The sequence below is a fragment of the Macaca nemestrina genome, chromosome 12, assembly GCF_043159975.1.
Source record: "Macaca nemestrina isolate mMacNem1 chromosome 12, mMacNem.hap1, whole genome shotgun sequence".
NCBI lineage: Eukaryota > Metazoa > Chordata > Mammalia > Primates > Cercopithecidae > Macaca > Macaca nemestrina.
Window position 1 is genome coordinate 26705064 of NC_092136.1, and position 27318 is coordinate 26732381.

Here is a 27318-nt window from a genome sequence, read left to right on the forward strand (position 1 = left end):
GTGTAAAATTGTATTTCCTAAATAATTTATTTAATAGGAGCAGTATCTTAGTACATATGAATAGCGTTATTTGATTATGTATTTGAAAATGGCTTGCTAAGAATGGCACGGAAAAAATGAATGGTTATATATCATAATCCTATTATACTATGAGATAATTGTAAGTGGAAACGGGTCAATATATTTTGAAGAGCTATCATGAGTCAGAGTTAAATATGTTATAACTTATAATCCCAAACCAATGAATAGCTATTATTTCCATTTTAGCTTCAGGAAAAAAGTAGGTTTTGAGTTGTAAAATCCTTACCTAAGATAACATTAAGAAAGTGGAAGAGTCAAGATTCAAGCAGTTATCAGTCATATTCCAAAGCCCAGGCTTAGTCCACCATATCATCTCTACTTACTGAGTTATGTGATAGATTGAGTCCAAAATAAACTTCTCATATTAGCATAACTGAGTAAATATAGATTTTTTAACAATATATTACCCTTAGAAAAATGTATTTATTACTGAAAATAATTATTAAATGTCTAATTCCATAAAATGGAAAACTGAACAGTAAAAGTAAAAATAACTATGCCTAGAAAGTGAAAATAATGTTGTTAGTGTTCTTCACTTGATGCTGAATTAAGCAATAAGGAGTAGATGTGCCAAGATTATGTATACAGGTGATGCCCTCTGTTCTCATTGTTTATCTTGAGCCCTTAAAATAACGACTTTTTACATTATATAAACTCAGAAAAGTCGAAACCTAGAAAGAGTTAAATTTTTACAACACACTCATTTTCTAAATACGGACATGCATACTTGAGGAATTAATGTGAGTCGCCCAAGATTTAATAAGGTTGAGAAAAAAACAAACTGATAATTCTTATTTAATGTAAAGTAGATTCAAATTTTCTTAAACTCTAAAAAAAATCCCAATATTTTGTTAAGGTGGAGAGTTAATATTCAGTGAGTGAACAGAATATTGCTTAAGTCTAATGACACATAACTTATATGAAAATGTCTCCTATAGACTGTGTATTTCATATATCTTTTTGTTCAAACTTGAATTGCTATGGGTTGTCTAGTAGTACTTTTCTTCCATTATTTTATTCCTTTTCTTCTTTTTCCTTGGGCTGCAACTATAAGTGGTGTTATTAGTCTGTTCTTGGCATTGCCAAAAAGAACTACCTAAGACTGGGTAATCTTTAAAGAAAAGAGGTTTAATTAGCTCCTGGTTCCACAGGCTGTACAGGAAGCATGGCTGGGGAGGCCCCAGAAAAATTAAAATCATGGTGGAAGATAAAAGGGGAAGCTGTCTAGTCTTACGTGGCTGGAGTAGGAGGAAGAGAGAGTGGGGGAAGGTGCTACACATTTTTAAACAACCAGATCTTGTGAGAACTCATTCACTATCACAAGAACAGAAAGGGCGAAATCTTCTCTCATGATCCAATTATCACCCACCAGGCCCCTCCTGCAACACTGGGGATTGCAAGTCGATATGAGATTCTGGCAGGGACACAATTCTAAACCACATCAACTAGGTACTATAATATATAATACAGTATATAACTGTAATCTAGAATTAGAGAAAGAGTTTAAGTGCTAGAATTAGAGAGTTTAGAAAGGCAAGATGATGCTTGGGGAATGGTTTACATTACAAAGTATGGTTATAGGCCGGGCGTGGTGGCTCAGGCCTGTAATCCCAGTACTTTGGGAGGCTGAGGTGGGCGGATCACGAGGTCAGGAGATCGAGACCATCCTGGCTAACACGGTGAAACCCCGTCTCTACTAAAAAAATACAAAAAACTAGCCGGGCGAGGTGGTGGGCGCCTGTAGTCCCAGCGACTCGGGAGGCTGAGGCAGGAGAATGGCGTAAACCCGGGAGGCAGAGCTTGCAGTGAGCTGAGATCCGGCCACTGCACTCCAGCCTGGGCGACAGAGCAAGACTCCGTCTCAAAAAAAAAAAAAAAAAAAAAAAAAGTACAGTTATACAGGAACACATAAGAAGTCAAGTTTGGTAGACAATAAGTATGGTTTTGTGATAGATATATGCAAGATTACAAAATTGTTCACATGATTTGAAGGTGGCATTTATCGCTTAGAGAGAGAGATATATATATATATAGATAGATAGATGTATTCTACTTAGGAGACATAGTATTAAGTTCAAGTTTATCAGTGAAACAGAGAGCATACTCTGAATTACTAGAAAAATTGCAATGGTTTCAGCTTTACTCTAAAGAGTAAACTTTATATTTGTGTTCACCAAAGTGGAACAACACTATAAAGAAGGACTAATTCCAAGGAGAGTTTAGTAGGACAACATATGGTAATAAAGTGCTTAGTGACTTTATTATGACACCTGTCCTTATAAGCCCTTTACATACATTAACTTATTTAAGACTCAGAGTAATAGTAGAAGATGGTTTATTTATCACCCCAACTTATGAATGAATAACTGAGGCATATAGAGGTTATTGCTTCTGGATTTCTGTGCAATCACTCCATTATTTTTCTTGAAAATATTTAGATCACTAAATTTTGAGTTCCCCCCATTTTAATAGTCTCTGAATGCTGCTTGCAAACAGAAAAGTTATAGTAACCTTTGCACTGCCTTTATTTTATGTTAAAATATGTTTTACAGATGAAGCTGAAACTGACAGCAGATGGTGGTTAGAAAGAATCCAATATTTTTCCTTTCTTCTTCATGTAATAGTTTTTACTATCCTCTTCTCACTTCACAGATTGATCCCATTAAAATAAATTTTCAAGAAATTTAACTAATGAAGCTATTTTTACAAATATATACTTGGTATATGTTTTTAAATATATAAAACAAACTTAAGGCACATGTTTCAATTGGAGATCAACCATTTCTCTTACCTATTACCATAATGGTCACCTGCCTACTATTACTCTTGCCTTTACCGTTCTTAGTCTTTAAACGATAGTATGAAATTTGAAGCGTGATTATTCATGTTTTCATTCTAAAGGACTGTAAAGGTTACATGAAACATTACCTCTTTATTTCAGAAGAAAGAAAAACATTCTCAACTAATTAGAGATATTGCAATGTTCACATGATAGTAAGGTTGAAAACAGACATTATTATTATTATTTTTTAAATTATACTTTAAGTTCTAGGGTACATGTGCACAATGTGCAGGTTTGTTACATATGTATACATGTGCCATGTTGGTGTGCTGCACACATCAACTCGTCAGCACCCATCAACTCGTCATTTACATCAGGTATAACTCCCAATGCCATCCCTCCCTAACTCCCAATGCCATCCCTCCCTTCTCCCACCCCAGACATTATTTTTTATCAAGCAATATAAACACTTTTGACCATCAGGCATGGTACAAAGCCATGAGTACAGTAAGGCTTGGTCTCTCAAAGGGTAGTATAATTTCCCTTTTAGGAAGAAATTTATTTATTTATTTATTTATTTGAGACAGTCTCACTGTGGTGCCCAGCTGGAGTGCAGTGGTACGATCTCGGCTCACTGCAAGCTCCGCCTCCAGGATTCAAGCGATTCTTCTGCCTCAGTCTCCAGAGTAGCTGGGACTACAGGCGCCGCCATCATGCCCAGCTAATTTTTTGTGTTTTTAGTAGAGACAGGGTTTCACCATGTTGGTCAGGCTGGTCTCGAACTCCCAACCTCAGGTGATCCACCAGCATCAGCCTCCCAAAGTGCTGGGATTACAGGCATGAGCCACCGTGCCCAGCCCTGAGAGAAAATTGTTTAAAAAAATACATGTATAAAAGCCAAATAAAATTTGAAAATAATACTTTGAAATTATTTTACTAATTTTTAATCTAAAAAGGTGTTGATATGTAAGCAATTAAATAATCATTAGATATAACAGAATAATTTAACATTAGAACAAATGAAATTTTATTTTCATATCAAATTTTTAATTGGTAATGTTCTAAAATTATGTGTTTTAGTATATTGCAGAATGATAGCTTATGAAACAACAACCTAGTGATTTAGATATTTTAGATTTTTGGTAAACAAAAATTTCTTGATTCAAAACCTGAATAGAAATGCATACCATTTCATTTACAAATAAAATGCACGTTTCACTCCCCACAAAAAGGAATAAATACTTAATATTAAACCGATTATTTGGTTGTAAATTTATTTTCAAATTTAACAGAATGTGTAACAGAACATATAAGGTACTTCTTATTTGTTAAAGATTTATTTCATACATCCTGTGTGCAATGTATTGAGCTTTCAATTAAAAAAAATCCAAGGTAAACCATATTCTGTACATAATTATTTAAAAACTATTGCCAATATAGCGAGTGGTATTTTAAAATAATATTTCTCCACACTCAACATCATTATTGTTACACTTATTCTGTAACAGTTCTTATGCTTCTACTCCTGAATAGATTTTATACTTTTTATTTTTATTCTCCTTAAAAAATTAAATTCTGCAGTTGCATTTTTTGTAAATATAAGCTTGTGGTAGTTATGTTTAGATAACATCTGGGAGCATTACCCCAAAGCAAAGAGGATCTATTTTCAATTCATCTCCAGAATGTTGGAGTGTACTAATTCATTATCAGTTGACTATTTTGTTTGGAACACTGCATTTATTAGAGAAAAGAATCCATGATTTGATGTGGTGTTTTTCACAACAGAAGTGTATGAAAGAAAAATTACCTCTTTCTTGATCTATTGCTGTGATTTTATCTGGAGGACAATGCAGAAGTCTTTTAAATATTATTGCATGCTTTATGCAAAGCATGTGTACAGAGAATATCACTGCCAACCAACATTTGACAATGTCTTGTGAGTCTAAAACCACTGAAAAAAAATACTATTTTTAACTTGAAAATTGAATGATATCGAATGATTTTTAATAAATGCAACTACTTTCCATATTTGTGTCAGTAAACCATTGCTCCCTAACAAAATTGCAATGGGCTACAATTTATACCTTGTCCCTTTTATTGAAAAGAATTGCTAAGGGTGATAATGGATAGAGAGATGTGAAAAATTGGTGCCAGTGATGAAATATACCACAAAAAGTGTAACATCAGAATAATCTCGACCATGCATTAAGAAGATAGAAAGATCTTGAATTAATAACAAGAATAAACTAAACCCAAATCTAGTAGAAGAAAAGTTATACCTATAATCAGTGAAGAACTAAATGAAATTGAGACTCAAAAAAAATCATACAAAGGATCAATAAAACAGAATTGGTTCTTTGAATTGATGACGACGATTGATAGACTACTAGCCAAATTAATAAAGAAAAAAGATAATATTCAAATAAGCACTATCAGAAATGACAAAAATGACATTACAGCCAATCCCACAGAAATACAAAAGATCGAGCCTCAGAGACTACATAAAATTCTCTATCCAAAAAAAGCCTAAAAACTAGAAAACTAGAGAAAATTGATAAATTTTTAGAAACGCACAATCTACCAAGGTTAAACTAGCAAGAAGCGGTAATTCTGAACAGAACAATAATGAGTAGTAAAATTGAAACTGTAAAGTACTTACCAACCAAAAAAAAAAATAATAATAATCCCTGAACCAAATGGATTCTTAGCCACATTTTAGCATATAAAAATAAGAGCCTATCCCAATCCTGCTGAAACTATTCCAGAAAATCAAGGAAGAAAGTTTTCTCTCTAACTCATTCTATGAAACCAGTATCATCCTGACACCAAAATCTGGCAAAGACACAACAAAGAAATAAAATTACAGGAAAATTCCCTTATGACATACGTTAAAAAGTCCTCAACAAAATACTAGCAAAATGAATCTGGCACCACATCAAAAATATAATTCATCATGATCAAGTAGACTTTATTCCTGTGATGCAAGTATAGTTCAACATACACAAATCAATATATGTAATTCACCACATGAACAGAATTAAAAGCAAAAACCATATAATCATCTCAACAAATGCAAAAAAAGCATTTCATAAAAAACAACATTCCTTCATGATAAAAACCCTTAACAAACTCAGCATTGAAGGAATATACCTAAAAATAGTAAGAAGCCATCTCTGAACAAACCAGAAAAACACATCCAAATCATACTGAACAGGCATAAGTTGAAAGCATTCCCCTTGAGAACTGTCAAATAACAAGGATATCCATTCCTACCACTCCTACTCAATGTAGTATTAGAGGTCCTAACCAGAGCAATCAGGCAAGAGAAAGAAATAAAGGGCATCCGAATAGGAAAAGAGAAAGTCAAATTACCTCTCTTTGCTGACAATGATTCTAAACTAAGAAAACCCTAAAGATGGCTGGGCACAGTGGCTCACACCTGTAATCCCAACACTTTGGGAGGCCAAGGCAGGTGGATCACGAGGTCAGGAGTTCAAGACCAGCCTGGTCAAGATGGTGAAACCCTGTCTCTACTAAAAATACAAAAAAGTTAGCCTGGCATGGTGGCATGTGCCTGTAATCCCAGCTACTCGGGAAACTGAGGCAGAGAATTGCTTGAACCTGGGAAATAGAGGTTGCAGTGAGCTGAAATCATGCCACTGCACTCCAGCCTGGGCAACAGAGTGAGACTCCATCTCAACAGGAAAAAAAAAAAGAAAGAAAGAAAAGAAAAGAAAAAGAAAGAAAAGAAAACCCTAAGGATTCTGCCGAAAGACTCCTAGACCTTGTACATCACTTCAGCAAGATATAAAATCAATGTACAAAAATCAGTAGCATTTATATATACTAATAGCATTCAGTCTGAGAATCAAGAATGCAGTACCATTTACAGTAGCTGTGCACGCGCGCGCGCGCACACACACACACATACCTGGAAATACATCTAAACAAGGAGGTGAAACATGTCTACAAGGAGAACTACAAAACACTACTGAAAGAAATCACAGATGACACAAACAAATAAAAAAAAATTCCATGCTCATGGATGGGAAGAATCAATATCAATAAAATATCTATATTTCTCAAAGCAATCTACAGATTCCACACTGTTCCTGTCAAATAAACAGTGCTAGTTTTCACAGAATTAGAAAAAACAATTCTAAAATTCATATGGAACCAAATTGAACCCTAATAACCAAAGCGATCTGAAGCAAAAAGAACAAAGCCAGAGGCATCATATTACCTGACTCCAAACTATACTAAAAGGCTATAGTAACCAAAACAGCACGGCACTTTTATATTTTATACTAGAAACTTAAAAGTAGGCACATAAACCTGTGGAACAGAATAGAGACCCCTGAAATAAAGCTGCACACCTACAACCGAATGGTCTTTGAGAAAGTTGATAAAAATAAATGATAAAGAAAAGATATCCTGTTTAATAAATGGTGCTGGGAAAACTGGATAACAATATTCAGAAGAATGAAACTGGACACCTACCTCAGCATATACACTCATTAACTCAAAATGGATTTAACACTTAAATGTAAGACTTCCAAGTGTAAAAATCCTAGAAGAAAACGTAGGAAATACTCATAGACATTAGCCTAGGCACATAATTTATAACTGAATCCTCAAAAGCAAATTCAACAAGAAAAACTATTGAGTAGGACCTAATTAAACTAAATAGCTTGTGCATAGCAAATGAAACTATCAAGAGTAAACAGACAACCTATAGAATGGGAGAAAATATTTGCAAATTGTGCATTTAACAAAGGACTAATATTCAGAATCTATCAGCAACCCAAACAAAGCAAGGAAAAAACAACAAGTTTATAAAGTAGGGAAAGGACATGAGCAGACAATCCTCAAAAGAAAACATACATGCAGCCAACAAACATGAGAAAATGTTCATCATTACCAATCACCAGAGAGATGCAAATCAAAACCATGATGACATAACATCTAACACCAGTCAGAGTCGCAACCATTTAAAAAGTCAAAAAAATAACAAATGTTGTCAAGGTTGCAGAGAAAAGGGAACACTGTTCACATGTTTTCACTTATAAGTGAAAGCCAAACACTGGATACACAAGGACATAAAGATAAGAACAATAGACATTGAGGATTCCAAAAGATGAGAGGGCAGGAGGAGCACAACCGTCAAAAAGCTGACTATTGAGTACTATGTTCACTACTTGGATGACAGAATCATACCAAGCCAAAACTTCAGCATGTACCCCTGGAATCAATATTAAAAAAAAAAAAAAACATTTTTTTAAGTATAACCTGGACAGATGGATGGTGTTCACAGATATCAAATTGTTTTTAATGATCAGAATAGATGGAATTGACTCAAAACAAAAGTAGTTTTTGCCTCAAAACTTAAATGGTTCTACTGAATAAAGACATGAAAATATATATATATATATATGTATATACACACACATTTTTTTTAGACAGAGTTTCAATCGTCACCCAGACTGGAGTGCAACAGCAAGATCTAGGCTCACTGCAACCTCTGCCTCTAGAGTTCAAGTGATTCTCCTGCCTCAACCTCCTGAAGTAGCTGGGATTACAGGCACCTGCCACCACGCCCAGCTATTTTTTTTTTTTTTTTTTTTTGTATTTTTATTTGAGATTGGGTTTCACCATGTTGGCCAGGCTGGTCTTGAACTCCTGACCTCAGGTGATTCACCCACCTTGGACTCCCAAAGTGCTGGAATTACAGGCGTGAGCCACTGCGCCGGGCCAGACATGAATTTTTTTTTAAATACCAGAAATTGTTGTTTAATTTTTTTAAATTATTGTTCACCACTTTGGTATTTTTAAATTATATTTCCTCCAATTTTCCATATATGTTATACAGAATTTTTAAAGAAGGATTACATTCTTTTATTTTTAAGAGTTATAAAAGCCAATTAAATGTCCTTGTTTTACCATTCCCAAAACCTAGAAGCAGTTTGTCCCTAAATTCCTTTTTGAATCATCACAGATTCATCTCTTCCACTTTCAAAGTATCTTCCTTCCATATATTCTGTCTTAGTAGTGTTCCTAGCTCATTCTCAACTCTGACGATGCTCTAACTCTGCCATTTTCTTTTTCTCATCAATGAAAGTCATCACGTCGTAGCAATTGACCCTCAAATTACTGTTCTACTGACTTTTGTTGAGCCATCGTATTCACCGCATCACCTGGTCACTCTATGACCTCAACATTGAGGTTAGAAATATTAACTTAAAATACTAAATATGTTTGATGATTATCCCCTGTTTAATGCCAGTACTTTTACCAGTTCTTCAGTCTAATAGGAAAAAAAAAGGTGTAAGTTCTTTATATAACGGGGCACTTCATGATCTGCTCTTTTTATTCTCAGCCTCCGTAATAATTTAACAACATCATCGGTTTTGATTTATTTTTTTTAATTTCTGAATTATTTTCTCCCTGCTTAGGAAGTTTCCATTTAGATGATTCCTCCTCAGTCATGCCCTTAGGTAGAGTTTATTGTAACTATATATATATAGAGAGTGTGTGTGTGTGTGTGTGTGTGTGTGTATATATATATAAAATTTAATAAACTTGTGTTAATTTTAGAAAAGTTTTAGATTTTTGGAAAATGGTGCAGATAGCTAAAAGAGATCCCATATATCCCACATCCAATTTCCCCTATTGTTAACATCTTATATTAGTATAGTATTTTTTCTACAATTAATGAATCAAGATTTATACATAACTAACTCAAATCCATACTTTGTTCACATGTACTTAGTTATGATCTAAGGTACTTTTTCTGTTCCAGGATCTCATCTAGGTTAACACATTACATTTAGTTGGCAAGACCTTTTAGGCTCTTACTAATTATATTGTTTCTCAGACTTCCTTGTTTTTGATGACCTTGACAACTTTAAGGAATATTTTCAGGTATTTTGTAAGATGTCCCCCAGTTGGGATTTGTCTGTCATTATTGTCATGACTATATTGAAGTTATGAATTTTGGGTGAGAAAACATCTCTCTAGTTGTAATGTCTTATCACATCATATCCAGGGTATATGCTATCAAGTTTTTTAGCAGTTTTCATGTTGACCTTCATTGTCTGATTGAAGTAGTGTTTGTCAAGATTCTCCACTATGTACTTTTTTTCTTGTTTCCATAACTTTTTGGAAATCATTATGTGCTGCTCCACAACTTTCAAGACAGAGTCTCAAAATACATTAGTAGCAATTCTTCTATATAAGAGATTTGTCTGTTCTTCTTCAATTATTAAAGCATTTATTTATATCAGCTTGGATTTATGGATATCTGTTTTACTTATAACATTATTGATATGGTTTGGCTCTGTGTACCCACCCAAATCTCATCTAGAATTGCAATCTCAGTGTGTTGAGGGAACGATCAGGCGGGAGGTGATTGGATCATGGGGACAGTTTTCCCCATGCTCTTCTCACGATAGTGAGTAAGTCTCACGACATCTGAGGGTTTTATAAATGGCAGTTTCTCCTGTGCTCGCTCTCTTGCTGCCTTGTGAAGAAGGTGCCTGCTTCCCCTTTGCCTTCCATCATGATTCTAAGTTCCCTGAGTCCTCCCCAGCCATGCAAAACTGTGAGTCAACGAAACCTCTTTTATTATAAATTCCTCAGTCTCAGGCATTTTTTTACAGTAGTGTGAAAATGGACTAATGCAATTATCTTATTTATTTTCTTGCTCGAATTGTCTAGATTTGGTCATCGGACACTTTCTTGGTTAGTTTCAGTGTCTCTTTCACATTCTAACACCATTATGTCTGTATGTGAGTGATATTTTTATTTACTTGTTTGAGCACATTCTTACTTTCTGGAACAACGAGAGGCCCTGGGCTCATCTTGTGTTCTTGTCCCTTAGATTCAGACATTTTCTTCAATAAGCCCTGGCTCCCTTTATTGGGGAATCAATGGTATTAGAAACAAAGATCAGGGTGCTAGATAATGCGTATTGCTACTGGAATCTCATTGCTTCTAGGCTCTTTAAACAGAGAGAGCAGGGAGATATATGTGTGGATACTAACCCATTGTCTGACATATAATAGGTAATGTTTTAAATGAAGGCAAGATTGAGTGAAAGAACAAAATAATTTTATGTGATGAATAAACTTCAAAGGTAATTGGAGTAATCATGTGTTGAAGAATAAGACTATAGTGACAATTTGTTTTGCATTATGTTAAGCATCCAGTACATTGGGACTGGATCTTTCCTAACCTTACATTAATGTCCCTAATTCAAATATTTTTCCTTTGAAATATGTTCCAATATTCACTAGGGCCACCTATTGACAAATTAATTTATAAGAAGAAATTAATTTTACCCCATATGTAATAATGTAGAAACAAATGTTCTTTACTTTAACAAAAGGTTCTATCCCTTTCAATGAGGTATGAGTGACAAATTATTCTGAAGCCAATAAATATATTTGAACAATATTTACTTTCTAATTTAGAACATAAGTGCTGGACTATATGTTATTCATGGACGTGATGAGACAATATTAATAGTAAATATATTGAGGGCAGTATATCAGGAAGATTCATGTGATGTTACAATATAAATAAATCAATACACATTTAGTGATTTATTTATTGTTCAACACATTAGACTATATTACTTACATAAAAATTGTTAAGGTATTTAATGTTTACTTCAGAGACTGAAATTAACAACAAAGTAATTTTAAGAAGTTGCTTAGTATCACTTATCTGTTAAGTCTCAGACCTGTGTTTAAAGTTTTGAAGCCAGGGTTTATTATTATACTTCAAACAGGCCATTAATATCAAGTGTGAGTTTGATCAGAGTTAATTGTTTAATTCAATTAGTTTTCATTAAAACAAAAATCTAAGGTCTTTCAATGATATAGCTATCCTACTTTATATGTCATTACTGAATTACCTTCCTTTTATGTGTGGTGGCACCTTATAGCAAAATGTGATATAAATTGATTAAGCAATGATGCAGAAGAAACGTAAAAAGAGCAAATTTGTCAGAATACACCATAATCCTAGAAGGTGATTCATTTACTGATTTCTTTTTACCTCAACTATATCTATAATGTCAGTTTTTCTCCTGTACCCTGAGGGAATTACAAGTTATTTTCAATGTCAATGCTTCACTTCCCACATAAGCCCATTCTTTTAGAAATAAAATTAATGGAAGCAGAAGAAAGTGACTTAGAGATTCTCAAATTTGTGGTATGTGAAAATTTATTCCCAAACTCATCTCTTGCCTTTCTTGCCAAGATTCTGGACTTTCATGTACTTTCTGCTGACTTTTTGAAATTTATATTCTTTTCTCTTACTCTTTCTGAGACAGAACTTGGATGGATGTCTACTTCCAACAGTAAATCAGTTGCTCTATGCACAAAGAACATTTGTTGCAGTAAATATTTTTCCTTGATTCCTGGGCAAAATCTGAGCTAAGAATTAGTTAGACTTGGGAAATGACATGAGGTTGATGCCACTGGAATGTTTTATGTTGATTGAAAAATGTGGGAGACGAATGTTTGTTAGTGAATCAGTTGGAGAAATTTGATTTGTATAGGCCCTGCTGTTATAAGACAGCTACCAACTTTCAAATTGCTATGACAATAAAATGGAAGAAATTATCAAAAGGAACGTCTAACCAATTTTTAACACATACTAACCATGAGCTATGAGTTTGTCCATTTATATAATTTTAGAAAATAGATTACAGTCATTCACTGATCCTAGTAAGAGGAGTGGCATAAACATTGTCATTATAATATTTTATGAAGAATCACAGACTAACTTTTGTACCTTGGCACCATTGTGATTGCATTAGAAAGGTTTCCAGATTTTTTTTTCTGCTTTTTAGTGATCAAGGTGAGATATAAAAAGGAATTAATCTAAGTGACTTTAAAAAGGAATTAATCTAAGTGACTTAAATGGAGAAGAAAGACGTTATTTGGCTAATATAGATCAGGAAGAACCTGAATACCAGTTGACTCCCGGAAGGAACAGTGACAGGATTTTTATAGGATAGGGGATAGTTGTTCACCTATCTAGCAGTTCTGTTTCAGGCAATTTGTTTTGTTTTGTTTTACACTTAACCAAAACACCCACATGGTTTTGGACTATTCATGTTTTCATGTTCATTGCTGAGAGCCCTGATAAACATCAGAAAAATATTTTCTGAGAATCATTTTGCAAGCCTTGCAGTCAATCAGCTAATCGAGGTGAGGGACGGAGGTAACTAACAAACCTGCACGTTCTGCACATGTATCCCAGAACTTAAAGTAAAATTAAAAAATAATACATTTTAAAAAAAGAAAGAAAAGGGGGCAAAGGTAGAAAGCAAGAGAGGAGCTGCGGCCTGCTGTCATGTTTGCTTGTCTTTTTCCTAAGAAAAGGTAAAATTCTTCTCTTTCCTTGAAAACTACATAGCCTTCTTTGGTGGAACTGGGGTAGGTCAAACCACTGAAGCTTGCTTTTGTTTTAAAGACTGGGAAGAATGCTTACTCATTCTCAGTGGAGACTTTCTCACTCTTGTCACTCTACTCATTTTATGGTGGATTCCCCAGAAGTAGATACTGACATAATGACTTTGTGAAAGTGATTACAGGAAATTTTCACAGAACAAAACCAGAAGAAACATGAAGAAATAAAATCTCCATGTGAGTAGACCAAGTTTTTGGCATCTAAAAAAGTCCTACAGGTATAAATTTTGGCTCAATTCTGCAGGATAGGCATGGAGAGAGTGAAGATCACACATTAATCAAGAGACAAGAAAACTTGGGTTTATATCTTCTAATAGGCGACTCAGTGGTTAACCTCTAACTCCAGTGGATGTACAAATGTAGACACTCCCACTCACAGTACCTGCAGGTAAGGTGATATGGGGTAGCCTGAGTGCAGTTCTAGGGAAAGGATACCCACGTGTTGGGATTGTCTAATATGTGGTGATGGGAGTGACAGCCAGTGAGCACAAAAGTAATAAAGGAAACTATGGGACTTTTCACTTTCTATTCAAATACAACGAAAACTCAAAAAATATTTTATCAGGTACCTTACTGGCAAAAGTAAATTGGAGAATAAAACATGCCCTAATATCTCCCTTTAGCAACATAGAATTTGAGACCCTTATAATCCAGAATAAGTTATTTAATTGCAACAGGTGAGATAGAGCAGTAGAGTGAGACCTAGGCCAGAGGTTGGAGGTCTTGTTTCTGAAGTACTTACTGGAAACACAGTATTAATCTCTTTTGCTCGTATGTAAGGAAGAATTAAGAAAATGGAGGTAAAAGCGGGTACCCCTCAGAATTTTTGATAGTCTAGAAACTATGGTGGGACTTCCTTTTCTTCTGGCCGACATGAAAACTAGTTCTTATTTTACATATGAGATAATTCATGTACACAGTGGTTTAGTGGTCTTCCCAATGACAACTGGTAGAGCTTCAATTTTGACCAGGAATTTTACCTCCAGAATCAATACTCTTAACCACTATGCTATATTATTGCCTTAGTGAAATTGCCAGAAAATACAGAGTTAAAAAATTATTCCTTTTCCTCAAGGACCCTTCTTTAACCAGATTGGTTCATTCTGACACCAAAAGATACCTTGATTTCCCTTGTTGAAATACTGATGTGGAAAACATACTTGTTGCAGTGAATGTAAAGTATCATATTTTGTAGAATTTCAAATACTTTGGAGAGAGTGTAGCAAGTGGAAAACCTTCTTGATTCAACAATAGACTAGACTAATATTTAGCTTAGTTTTGTGATATCCAATGAAGGATGAGATCTGGAAACAAAAATTGTAAATGAAATTATTAAATCCTGCTAATGATTGTATCAGGATGTGAAAAATATTGTGTCACTTTTTTTCAAGTAATATTCTGCGATGCACCAAGAAGATGTGTTTTGCCCTCGGCATGATCTCTTTGGCAAAGTGTAATACATCTGAAGTTTGTGGAGTTTCCTTTCCCCTAATCCTTTTCTAAAAGACTTCTCTTTCAATTGTCCCTTTAAAAAAACATTATATACTGTGCTATTACTAAATAATTTTATGATCCTGATATAGTCAGAAGGAGAAGAGAGCTTTAAAAAAGACGTGTCAAGTTTCAGAGTTAAACTCATCTGTCTAATCCACTTTGATTTTATAAATGAAGAAAATAAGGTTAACTGACGTGACCGGTATCACATTAGCTTAGTATTGAAATTAATACTAATCTCTCTCTAGCTCAGTTATTTTCAGCTGGGTGATTTTGTACTCCCAGGGACATTTGAGAAAGTTCAGAGAAATTTTTGATTGTCACAACTTGGGAAAAAGGTTGCTACTGCTATCTAGTGAATGGAGGTCAAGGATGCTGCTAAACATCCTACAAAGTACAGGACATCTTCCCACAGCAAAAACATTATTCAGTCCAAAATGTTGATAAGCCCAAACCTCAGAGGATAAGAAAATCTAGATGATAACAACGTTAGATAAGCAAATGCATATGTTAAAACAAATTTTAATTGCTTACATAACGAAAATATGTCCTTGTTCAGCTGCGTTCTGAAGCAGCTATTCCTGATTGGGAGAATCTCCTTCAAGCTATGGTTCAGATTCCCATATTAGTTATCTAAAGCTATGGAACAAGTTACTCCTAAATGTAAGTAACCCCAAAATGTAAGTGGATTAACAGTAGCAGTAACAACACAACATGTACTATATCTTACCGTTTCTGTGGGTCAGAAATTTGGAAGCAGCTTGGCTAGGCAGTTCTAGCTAAGCATTTCTCATGAGGAGTCACATATTGGCCAGGGATGTAGTCATCTGTGAGCCTGATGAAGGATGAAAGCTTTCAGTAGCTTCCAAGGGACTCATTGACATAGCCGGCAAATTGATGCTGACTGTTGGCAGGTTTCTCATTACACCCCACATGGGCTTCTCCATGGGGTTTCTTGAGTATCACCATGAAATCCAAGTAGAAGAAGCAAGCCAAAAAACAAAAGTGGGAGTTGCATCGCAGTTTTTGACACAGTCTTAGACGTTACACAACATCACTTCCACAGTATTGTATGTGTCACACAGTTCAGCCTTAATTCAATTTGTGAAGGGAATAGACAAAAACTTGATTATCCAGATGTGAAAATCATTGAAAGTTTTCATTACTGCAGATTACTGCACATCATTACTTCCATTGTGTCTTCACTATATTCTACCCAAGACTTCGGAGATCACCACTGGGTCATCTCTATCCCAACCACCATGAAGAAGACAAAGACAGAGAATACCACATGCAGGAGAGTTTGGGGCCAGAATTTGCAGATGTTCACATTCTTTCTTGGTAGACGAAACCCATGGCATGCATGGAAAATGGAATTGATCTATGTTCTCAGGAAGAGGAGTGATCAAATATTGCAAAGTACCTGCCAGTCTCTGACATACTTCCAGAAGGTTACTTAACACATTTTAGGCGATATTGTGCAAAAATGCTATTCTCAAAATAAAGAAGATATGGAAATATAATTGGGAGAGGAAAATTAATTAATAATGAGAATGAGAGTCACTATTCAATTAGTATATTATACAATTTGGTGTCACGTAATTCCTATTTTTATTGTAACATAGTAAATGTATTTTTACTTCTTCTAAATGTTAATTTAGAAGGTTAGCAAACTAACAGCAGTTAAGTACTTTTGTTGTGCTATATACTGTGCAACACATTTGACAGACTTAGTGCTATGTTAACCTTACATCAGACTCATAATTCTTATGCTACATAAGAGGAAATAGACTAAAAATTCAAGTATATTACCAAAAGTGATATGGCTAATAAGTAAAATATACAACATTCAAAACTAGGTTGGTCTTAACCTAATATCCTTGAAGGAGGTATTTTCTATTATACCACGGAATTGCTGTTAGTGTGTTCTGTGCTTCCTTAAAAAGATATGTGAGGGTTTATAAATGTTATTTACTTATTGTTTTTTTAGAAATTCATTTACAGACAATTACTCACACATTCTAGATATGTCTAAAATTGCAGATTTTTCCTTAACCTTGTACAGAAGGACATAATGCAAAATAACAGAAAACTCTGGCCTCCAAATAGCATTGTGTTAGAGTTCCTTTATCTTATTTGGAAGCATTTTTGGAGAGTGATTTCATGCATGCAAATAAAGTAGTGCATAAACAAAGACATTTAGCTATAGAATATTTAAATTATATCAGCCAGAAGCCACAAATACTTCTTTAAAGGACAGATTGCAAAGAAATCTACTAGAAGCCGAAATATTCTCTTTAAAAGAAGTCTTTTAGACACACAGCACATTTCCTTGCTTACTTCCCATAAATTTTGTGTGACAAACCACTCAGTGTCATCGTTCAATGCTTGAAAAGGTATTTTATGATCAAATGATGATTACTTTAGGGTGATGAGATTTGAAAGGTATGCAAATGTGCTCTTTGACGGAGGAGCCATTTACCTATGAAAAGCAACATTACTAGAAAACTGATATGTTTAAGAAGTAAATGGCAAACCAAGTGAGCCCACAGTATTTGGCTGTTTCTTAAGCAGCAGTATATCCAGAAACATCCAATGCTAGGATCAGAAAATGGTAATGTAGTTAAACATTGGAAAAGTCCATCATTTTTCAATCTTAGCAGAGAGCTAAATTGGATCTAAAACATGCACATTAAGACACAAAAGAACGATTGTCTCTGAACGCTCCCAGACTTCTGATCTCTTTTTATTGCTCCTCTATTAACTTCAATTCAACAAAGATGTGTTTTTGTTACGTTTGCTGGTGCTTTAGCTGTGTTTTTTTTTTTCTTTTTGGGGTGGGGGCTATTTTCATTATTGCAAACTGAACTGATCTAACTTTGCATGTATTAATAGTTTACATGAATACTCTTATTTTGGAAGTTTATATTTTTTAAATTTTAACTTTTATTTTAGATACAGGTAGCGTATTTTTATGTATGACACATTAAAATTCTTTCTTAATATATTGGGAATGAATTCTCAGGTGTTTTGGATCTGCAGTCAGTTTGTGGGAAGTAGAGCATTTTCTAGCCCTTCTTTTTTCATTTGCATTTTCTTGGTAATTACCACTACCATCACCAATTAAAGGTGCTTATTTGGTTGGAAAGGTAGTCTAAGACCTGTTTCTTTCTCTGCCACAACCTTCTCTCTCTTTTGTTTTACTTTTGTAGATAAATGAAATAAAAACATATTCCAGAAATAAAATGCTAGATATATCCATTATATTAAATATGATTTACATATAATTCTAGCCTAAAGATTCCCTATAGAATTCTTACTAAAGTCGTCTGGCTCTTATCTTATTATGCAGCAAAGTCCAAAGTTCTGGGTAAGATAGATAATAACTTTGTGCATCTTCACTGATAATTGTGTGTAATTAGTAATCCTGCGGGTGAAATGCAAAAGGCTGAAGAGAATGCGCCTGAGTCAGTGCCCTTTTTCTTTTGTCTTTTTGTTTAAAAGCCTTAATGTACTTTTTAAGGCGTACAAGTTTTAGCAATAAATAACATTACATAAACAATTTCAAAGAAGAAAAAATTACCCACATCTAATCATCAGGAAAGATAAACTGTTGACATGACAATCGCTTTTGAAATCATGGCACTATGATTGTATGTATATAGATATGTATACACACATATGCAAGCACACACATCTCATACTATATGAGTAACATTGTGAACATTTTCTATCTACTATATGCCATACACAAAATTTTGTCTCAAGAAATATGCATATATGTAATTTTTAATAGTTGTATTATTTTGTATTAATTCACCTTAAAATATTTAATCAATTCTCTGCTGAAAGATTATCTGTAATGAAGCTTAGAGAAGCAACTACTTAGGTCATGCGGCTGATGAATATTGAAAAAGAAAAATAAAATTTGTTTTTTCTGTTTTTAAATCCCATGCTGCTCCCACTACAGAACATTGGTTTACTTTTTTCACACAGCATTTCCAATTATTTCCATGCATGCCATTGACCCAGACAAATCACTCTAAGTTCTAAAAACAAGGTTAATGTTGCAGGTTAAATAACTCATTCATTTTTGCTTTTTCACCCATTTAAAAGAAGGCCCTTTCCAATATATTGTAGCTCACTGTGCTTAACAATGTGAAAACATTACATAAAGACTCCTTGTTTTACATAATTTTGAAAGTTGACATGGAAAGTTCCACCATACAAATGCCCCCAGCTGCATTGTTAGAAGCATTAGCCGTAGGCTTAGCTTGCATTGAACAAAAATGAGCAGTTACAACAATAAAACAAAGCTCACCAGTCATCTGGCATTGTGTAAACCCAGTCATAAAGTGCATGTTATGATGTAACACCCACTGGGCCTAATTATTCCCTTTTATGTACAGAAAAGCACAAGCTGTGCAACCTTTAGGAGTATTGACTAGTCAGAAAGGCTTCCATTCCTCTCTTCTCCCACTCCCTGCCCACAATAGAAATTGTCCCATCAAGCCTCCATTCTGCTAGGAGAGAGAATAGAATCTTTGGTAATTGATAGTCTCTCTTCTGGCACAGTGTAGAACAAAAGCCTGCAATTGTCACCCCTCTGCTCAGACACATTGAATGGATTCTCAGTTCCAACAAGTTAAGATCTTCAACACTGCCTGCAGTCCTCAATGATAGAGACTGGCTAGCCTTCACAGTCTTGTCCTCACCACTGTCTCTCTGTAACTCTTAGCTTATGCCAAACTATTTGTTCTTTGTTCCCCAGAAGCAAATCCTACAGCTCATCTTTCTTTTTTTTCTAACTTTTATTATAAGTTCAGGGGTACATATTCAGGATGTGCGGGTTTGTTAGATAGGTAAATGTGTGTCATGGGGATTTGTTGTACAGATTATGTCATCAACCAGGTATTAAGTCTGGTGTTCACTAGTTACTTTTCCTGATGCTCTCCCTCCTGTCATCCTCTGCCCTCCGGGCCCCAGTGTGAGTTATAACATGACTACATCTTTATACCCCTTCTACCCATGTGAATTCTGTCCTTTGACACATGCTAATATACCACCTTCTTCCCAAAGTCTTCTTCCAAACTATGTTAGGCTTTGTTGATACCTCGTTTCTTTCTTTGTAATACTTACTTGCTCCTAAATTAATATTTTTATTGTGAATTTTATTTCTCCAGCATGTTATTATTTTTTTTCTCTACCAGTAAAATATTTGTCCTTTACTCTATCTCTAACTGCTTAAATGCTGACATACTGTCTTCTCTGAGGTGTTCAAATACAGTGTCTGATTAATTTTCTTGGACTGAGAGTTTACCCTTTATGAGATAGCCTTTAACATTACAGTGAATTTTTTTAAAAAGCCTTTTTTTGGTTATTGTTTTCCCAGAGAGAACCATTTGCAATTAAATCACTATTTAAAAACATTCTTTATATTGGTATTCAGTCCCTCTGAAACTATTGAACACAATTAGCACCAATGAATGCAGGTAGTATCTATTACACTGATAAAGACAGCCCCAGACATGAAGAGTAAGTAGACTCAGTGTATTTAGTAACAACAGAAGGCATAATGCTCTGAAAGGTTCTCTCAGGGGTTCTTTTACCAAATAGGATTGGGAAAGAACCTAGACTGCTTAGTATGAAAGTAAAATGTTGAACTTTTAAACAGTCATGCTGCTTTAATACCAGGAATATTTAAAGAGGCCTTTAGCTATTTTGCTGTTCTCATATTATAAGCAAATAGTCATAGTTTATCTTCTGTCGTGCTGCTTTAGGGTCTTCTAAGCCAATCTCAAAAGGTAAATATCAATTGTTCAGCCATAAAAGTCCATAAAAACCAGAGTTCCAGAAACAGCATTATGTTTTGCATACAGTAATGTGTTTGTAAGTGTTTTATAAGCCATCTGCAACAAAAAAGGCAGTGTGAATACAAGTAAATATGATATGTCAGTTACTCTCTGGGACACTTAATAATATTAGCAATATATTTCAATCAGAACCACATTTATTAAGGAACTTTATGTGGTTTTCTTTTTCAATTTGAAGCTAATACATTGCTTAAAAGAACTCCAAGTATATGTATGGTATCAATCCTTGCATACGAGCTGATGTTTATAACAGTGCACCATGGGACATTACTTCCAGAATGGCTCGAAAGCCAAACCATGAATTTAGAGGGCTACATGAGTTTTCATTATCAATTTTCAGCAACCCAGACATTTCTATACAACATAAACTAAAGCAACTGCATATCATAAATGTGACCTCAAATCCATTTATTTTGTTAATTTCCCCTCTGCTACAATTCTTACCTGAGCCTTGGGAGGTAAAGATGGAAGGTTTAAATCAGTCCAATTTTAATAACACTCAGGAATTCATTTCTCACCCAAATGGATATATCTTTTATCCTTTTGCTAAAGAAGGAAACATTTAGTTTGCTTTTCCTTTATGAACAAATTATCAACCTACAGTCTATAAGGTATTCAGTAATCTAAAATTAACACAAGGATACTGTTTAATTTAATGAAGCTTTTGGGAAGGTTTCAGATTTGGTTATTCTATGCATGCATCCTTTCTTTCACGTAAGACTGAAGTAACAAACAACAAAATCACTCTATTTAGATTCTCTTGGATTTATTATCTTTCTGTAAACCCTTCCCTGAGCTTCAGGGTACTTTGTTCATGGTCTATACCTGCAGCTCTTTACCCGTTGATTACCTTCAGACTACAGGAGCCACTTTGCCCTGGAGGCACAGAGAGTTTGCATCCTTTTGGTACAGTCTTTAGTCAATGATACAAAGACTGACAGATTGGGGTGTGAGAGCTTAGGTCTCTAGCCTCAGGTCACAGCAACTTTTTCCAGTGAAATTAGCTGAAATTTTCTTCCATGTGACTTTGCCTCAAATCTTATTCTTTCTTGGTTTCCTCAGTTTATCTTTTGAGTTCTTCCTAATAATTCGCTTGAATACAAATGCTCAATTTGAGTTGTACTTCTGGGGAACTTGAACTAAAACAGCTTTTCATACACCTCAATATTTGCTTATTCAGTATAATTCTTGGTCTACCAGCAAAGAATGATACATAAATAATTTATTTTATTATAAATTAATTTTTTAAGTAATAATTTTGTTGGAGTTGCCTTTGGCGAGAACATGGGCTTAGAAGTCAGAGAAAGATTCAAAGTCAGCCTGGGCTGCTCACTAGCTGTACAACACTGGTAAATTTAATTAGTCTTTTACAGTGCTTGTTTCTTCAACTCCATTGGAATTAATCTCTATGGGGATGTGTTAGACATTACATGAATTTGTCTAGCCTATGTTTTGCTCATAGAATTTCTCATTATGAATTTTTATCTTTGTCCTACCCGCCTGTCTACTTGTTTAAAAATGTTTAATCTGCCAAAAGTATGATCTATGTTACTTTATTGCAAGTAGGTTAGGTCATGCCAATTTCACTATTAATTTTTCAGGGAAAGTCAGGGAATGTTAAGAAAGTGCAAGATTGAAAGGCATAGAATTAGAGATATTGTTATTCTGTATATGTAGTGATGGACTATGTATCCTTCCTGTAATCCAGAAAGCCATACTATTTTCTGTCTTTGTCCTTCCAACTGTGGCAGCATTACCACATGTAACTACAAATGCCTTTATAGTAGCAAAGTTTCAAGAATTCTAAATATTAGAGAAACATATAGCTTTAGAAGTTTGCAGAGGAAATCTAATCAGTTGATATTTTATTTACTATAAAAGCAGTTAAACTGCTTAATGATTTTGTCCCTGGAGAAGCAGCATTACAGTGGTCATGTTACTTTGTAGTTACAATTATTTGCCAAACTAACACCTACCATCCATTCCTTGTTTTAACATATAAATCCAGCTTGTTTAGTTCTTAATGGAAACCATCATTCTCAGCAAACTATTGCAAGAACAGAAAACCAAACACCGCATGTTCTCACTCATAGGTGGAAATCGAACAATGAGATCATTTGGACACAGGAAGGGGAACATCACACACGGGGGCCTATTGTGGGGAGGGGGGAGTGGGGAGGGATAGCATTAGGAGATATACCTGATGTAAATGACGAGTTAATGGGTACAGCACACCAACATGGCACATGTATACATATGTAACAAACCTGCACATTGTGCACACGTACCCTAGAACATAAAGTATAATAATAAAAAATTTAAACAATAAAAAAAGATTACCCCATTTTATTTTTATTTTTTTAATTATATGACCTAATTTGACCAAATAAATTTTAATGAAAGTATTTATAGATCTTTTTGGAAATGCTATTTATTCATTTTGAGAGGGCAATCAGAAGTAAGTTGTTTTTTAATCTCTGCTTCAATTTCACTGGATATTATCAGTCATGTATATGAGCTTTGTAGCTGCTGTAGCCATCTCATGACTGTAGTGAAAATGAAACTTTCAAGTAAGAAGGTAAATCCAAGAAATTTGCAGGAAAACAGAATAAGAGCAACTCACCTTGGAAGACAGCCAATTCTCTTAATTACTATTTGTGTGAACAAATAAATTTCCATATTTTCAAAGTCAATTTGGGTGGGACTATTAGTTTCCAAGGGCTTTGGTAACAAATTATAACACACCTCATAACAAACCTGATGGCTTCAAACAATAGAAATATATTCCCTCGCAGCTCTGGAGGCCAGAAGTTTGACATCAAAGTATTGGCAAAGTTCGTTCTTTCTGGAGACTCTGAGAAAGAATCTGTTCCATGCTTATCTCCTAGCTTCTGGTTAGCTGCCAGCAATGCTTGGCATTCATCAGTAGTAGACACATCACTGCAGTCTCTAACTGAGACTTCTCAGGTCTGTCTCTCAAGTGTTCCTCTGTGTGCCAAATCTCTCTCTTCTCTCTCTTATAAAAACATTAGTCATTGGACTTAGGGCCCATCCTAAACCCAGAGTAATATCACCTAGAGATTTCTAATTTAATTCTCCCTACTAAAATCCTATTTCCCACTGGGGTCACATTCACAGAAATTGGGGGAAAAGACTTAGACATATTTATTTGGAGGGACACAGTTCAACACAGTTGAATTTTTGTTACTCACAGACACAACCATTCTGACTGATCCAGACTCCAATTTTATTCAAATAAATAACTCCTTTATTCTTTACCAAAATTCTAGGATCCTGGTCCTTCAAGATAATATAATTCTACAATTTAAACTTTTTAAAAAGTTATCTAATGTATTTCTTGCAATAAAAATTCTCTTCAGGGAGTTCGTAAGCAATGATTGTCATACTATTTTTAATTACTCTCAAACGTATGTTTTTCATGACATCCAAATTACTTCCAGATAATTTTGATCATTTGAAATCTTCTGTGAACACAAAAAGCATATCTTGCTTTTGAAGATCACAAATTGTGTGGCTTATCTATATGAAAGAGGACTTTAAATCTTTATTAGGGCCATAAAGGTATAGTATTAACAGCAATTTTCTAAAATAGTGGGCTAGATTGACAGATGGAAAAGAAAAAGATCTGCTTTGAGTTAACAGTAAAATTTCTACACAGTTGACTCTAGGTGAGTTTACTATTAAAACTCAATAAATGTAATATTTTATACTACTATACATAGGGGATTATTTCAACTTATCCTGAGATATAAGTTGAAATGAATTTTGTGAACTTTGAATGGAAAATAAAATATAAATGCTTATTTTCTCTGGCATACAATAAAATGAGGGAGAGACATGGAACATCCAGAACTAAGACAGACAGAAAAAAAAAAATACCATTAATTTAAAATTATGTTTATTTTAGGATGTTTTACATGTTTATTTAATAAGCACCCAAAGGGATCAGTTCATGTTTCCTGCCATTTCCATTTAAAAAAATCTACAATCTTTGATGCTCTTGCAGTAGACATAATAACTTCTTAAAGAAATGGTGTTAAAAGTTTGAGCTTTTTGAAGCATCTTTGAAAGTAGTATCTGGTGAGTCAAATGTATAGGAGTTTTAACATGAACTATATGAGCAGAGTCTGAGTATAGAATACCATGTATTCCTATTATTCTGGAGAAACAGACATGAACAAACTTCTGCCCAAATATCAACTTGCACACCCAGTCAGATGTCATCCCCAAGAATAAAACCACCACAAAACACTTCACAAGTACATTCGTATATTAATGTGAAGAAGAAAAATCAATATATTAAGAAAATTTGGCATATTGGGAGATACACTTCATAGATACTTTTTCTTTTTTTTTCTTTCTTTCTTTTTTCTTTCTTTTATTTTTTTTTTTTTTGTGAGACGTAGTCTTGCTCTGTCACTAGGCTGGAGTGCAATGGCGCGATCTCGGCTCACTGCAACCTCCGCCTCCTGGGTTCAAGTGATTCTCCTGTCTCAACCTCCTGAGTAGCTGGGACTACAGGCATGCACCACCACACCCAGCTAATTTGTGTATTTTTAGTAGAGATGGGGTTCACCATGTTGGCCAGGATGGTCTTGATCTCTTGACCTCATGATCCACCCACCTCAGCCTCCCAAAGTGCTGGGATTACAGGCATGAGCCACCACGCTCAGAGATAGATACTTTTGATTCAAATCCTGCCTTCACCTTTTTCCAAGATGATGATCCAATTACTCGGTTTAATTTTTTTATTATAAAATAAGATATTCATTTTGAACAACACTAAATTCTCCACTACACGCTTATTAAAATACTGAAAAGTCAAAACACTGACAACATTAAATGCCGGTGAGGTGGTTGAGCAATGCAGATTTTCATTTATTGCTGGCAGGAGTACAAAATGGTCTAGTCTTTTTTTTTTTTTTAAGTTTCAGGGATACATTGCATGTTTGTTGCATGGATATATGCATATTGCTGGGGTTTGGATTTCTATTGATTCCATCATACAAATAGTGAAAATAGTACTCAATGGTAATTTTTCAAAACTTCTCCTTGCTCCCTCCTCCTGCCTTGAGAATATCCACTGCCTATTGCTTCCATCTCTATGTCTGTGTGTACTTATTGTTTAGCTCCCATGTATAAGTGAGAAAATGAAGTATTTGATTTTCTGTTTCTGCATTACTTCAGTTAGGACAATGGCCTAACTGCATCCAGGTTGTTGCAAAGGACAAGATTTCATTGTTTTTTTCTCTTTTTTTTTTTTTTTTTTTTTTAAATGGCTGGGTAGTATTCCATGATGTATATGTACCACAATTTTTTTATCCAATCCACCACTGATGGGCATCTAGGTTGGTTGCTTGTCTTTGTTATTGTGAATAGTGCTGTGACAACATAAAAGCACTGGTGTCTTTTTGGTAGAACAATTTATTTTTGTTTGGGTAGATACCTACTAATTTGATTGCTGGGTCAAATGGTCATTCCATTTTTATTTCTTTGAGAAATCTCCATGTTGTTTTCCCCAGGAGCTAAAATAATTGACATTCTCACTAACAGTGTGTAAGTGTTCCCTTTTCTCCACATCCTCGCCAACATCTGTTAGTTTTTACTTTTTAATAATAGCCATTCTGACTGAAGTAAGATAATACATCATTGTAGTTTTGATTTGCATTTCTCTGATGATTAGTGATGTTTGGCATATATTCATATGTTTATTGGCTGCTCTTTTTTAGAGAACTGTCTGTTCATGTTCTTTGCCCACTTTTTAACTTTTTTTTTTTTTTAATTTCATGCTGATTGGTTAATGTTTCTTATAGATTCTGGTTGTTAGTCCTTTGTTGGATATATAGTTTGCAAATATTTTCTCCCCTTCTATAAGTTGTCTGTTTACTCTGCATAGTAAGAGCATCTTTTGCTGTGCAGAAACCTTTTAGTTTAATTAGGTCTGACTTGTCAATTTTTGTTTAGGTGCATTTGCTTTTGAGGTCTTAGTCATAAATTCTCTGCCTAGGCCAATGTCCAAAGAAGTTTTTCCAAAGTTTTCTTCTAGGACTTTTATAGTTTCACATCTTACTTTGAAGTCTTTATCTTGAGTTCATTTTTGTCTATGATGAAAAGTAGGGGTTCATTTTTATTCTTCTACATATGGTTAACCAGTTTTCCCAGAACATTGTGTTGAATAGGGTGTCCTTTTCCTATTCTTCATTTCTGGATTTCCTATTCTGTTCCATTAGTCAATGTGTCTATTTTTGTACCACTGCCATGCTTTTTTGGTTACTAGCCTTGTAGTATAGTTTGAAGCCAGATAATATAATGCCTCCAGCTTTATAACTTTTGCTTAGTATTGCATTGGCTATTTGGGATCTTTTTGGTTCCACATGGATTGTAGAATTTTTTTCTAATTTTGTGAAAAATAACATTGGTTATTGGACAGGAATAATATTGAATCTGTAGATTGCTTTAAACAGTATGGACATTTTGACCATATTGATTCTTCCAATGCATTAGCATGGAATGCTTTTCCATTTGTTGTGTAATCTATGATTTCTTTCAGCAGTGCTTTGTTCTCCTTGTAGAAATCTTTTATCTC

At 34.5% G+C, this 27318-nt stretch overlaps 1 long non-coding RNA gene across 4 annotated transcripts in view; it reads left to right on the forward strand.

The window, feature by feature from the left end:
- Window positions 1–27318, forward strand: part of LOC105471585 (uncharacterized) — a 344478-nt gene that overhangs the window by 290308 nt on the left and 26852 nt on the right. The window contains exon 6 of one of the 4 annotated variants that reach the window (XR_011610663.1): window positions 16010–16348. The exons of 2 other annotated variants lie outside the window; for them this stretch is intronic. This is a non-coding gene — a long non-coding RNA (uncharacterized lncRNA). Of the gene's footprint in view, window positions 1–13588; window positions 13927–16009; window positions 16349–27318 lie in introns of those variants that run through there. One more of the 4 variants, XR_011610662.1, reaches the window with a different exon arrangement.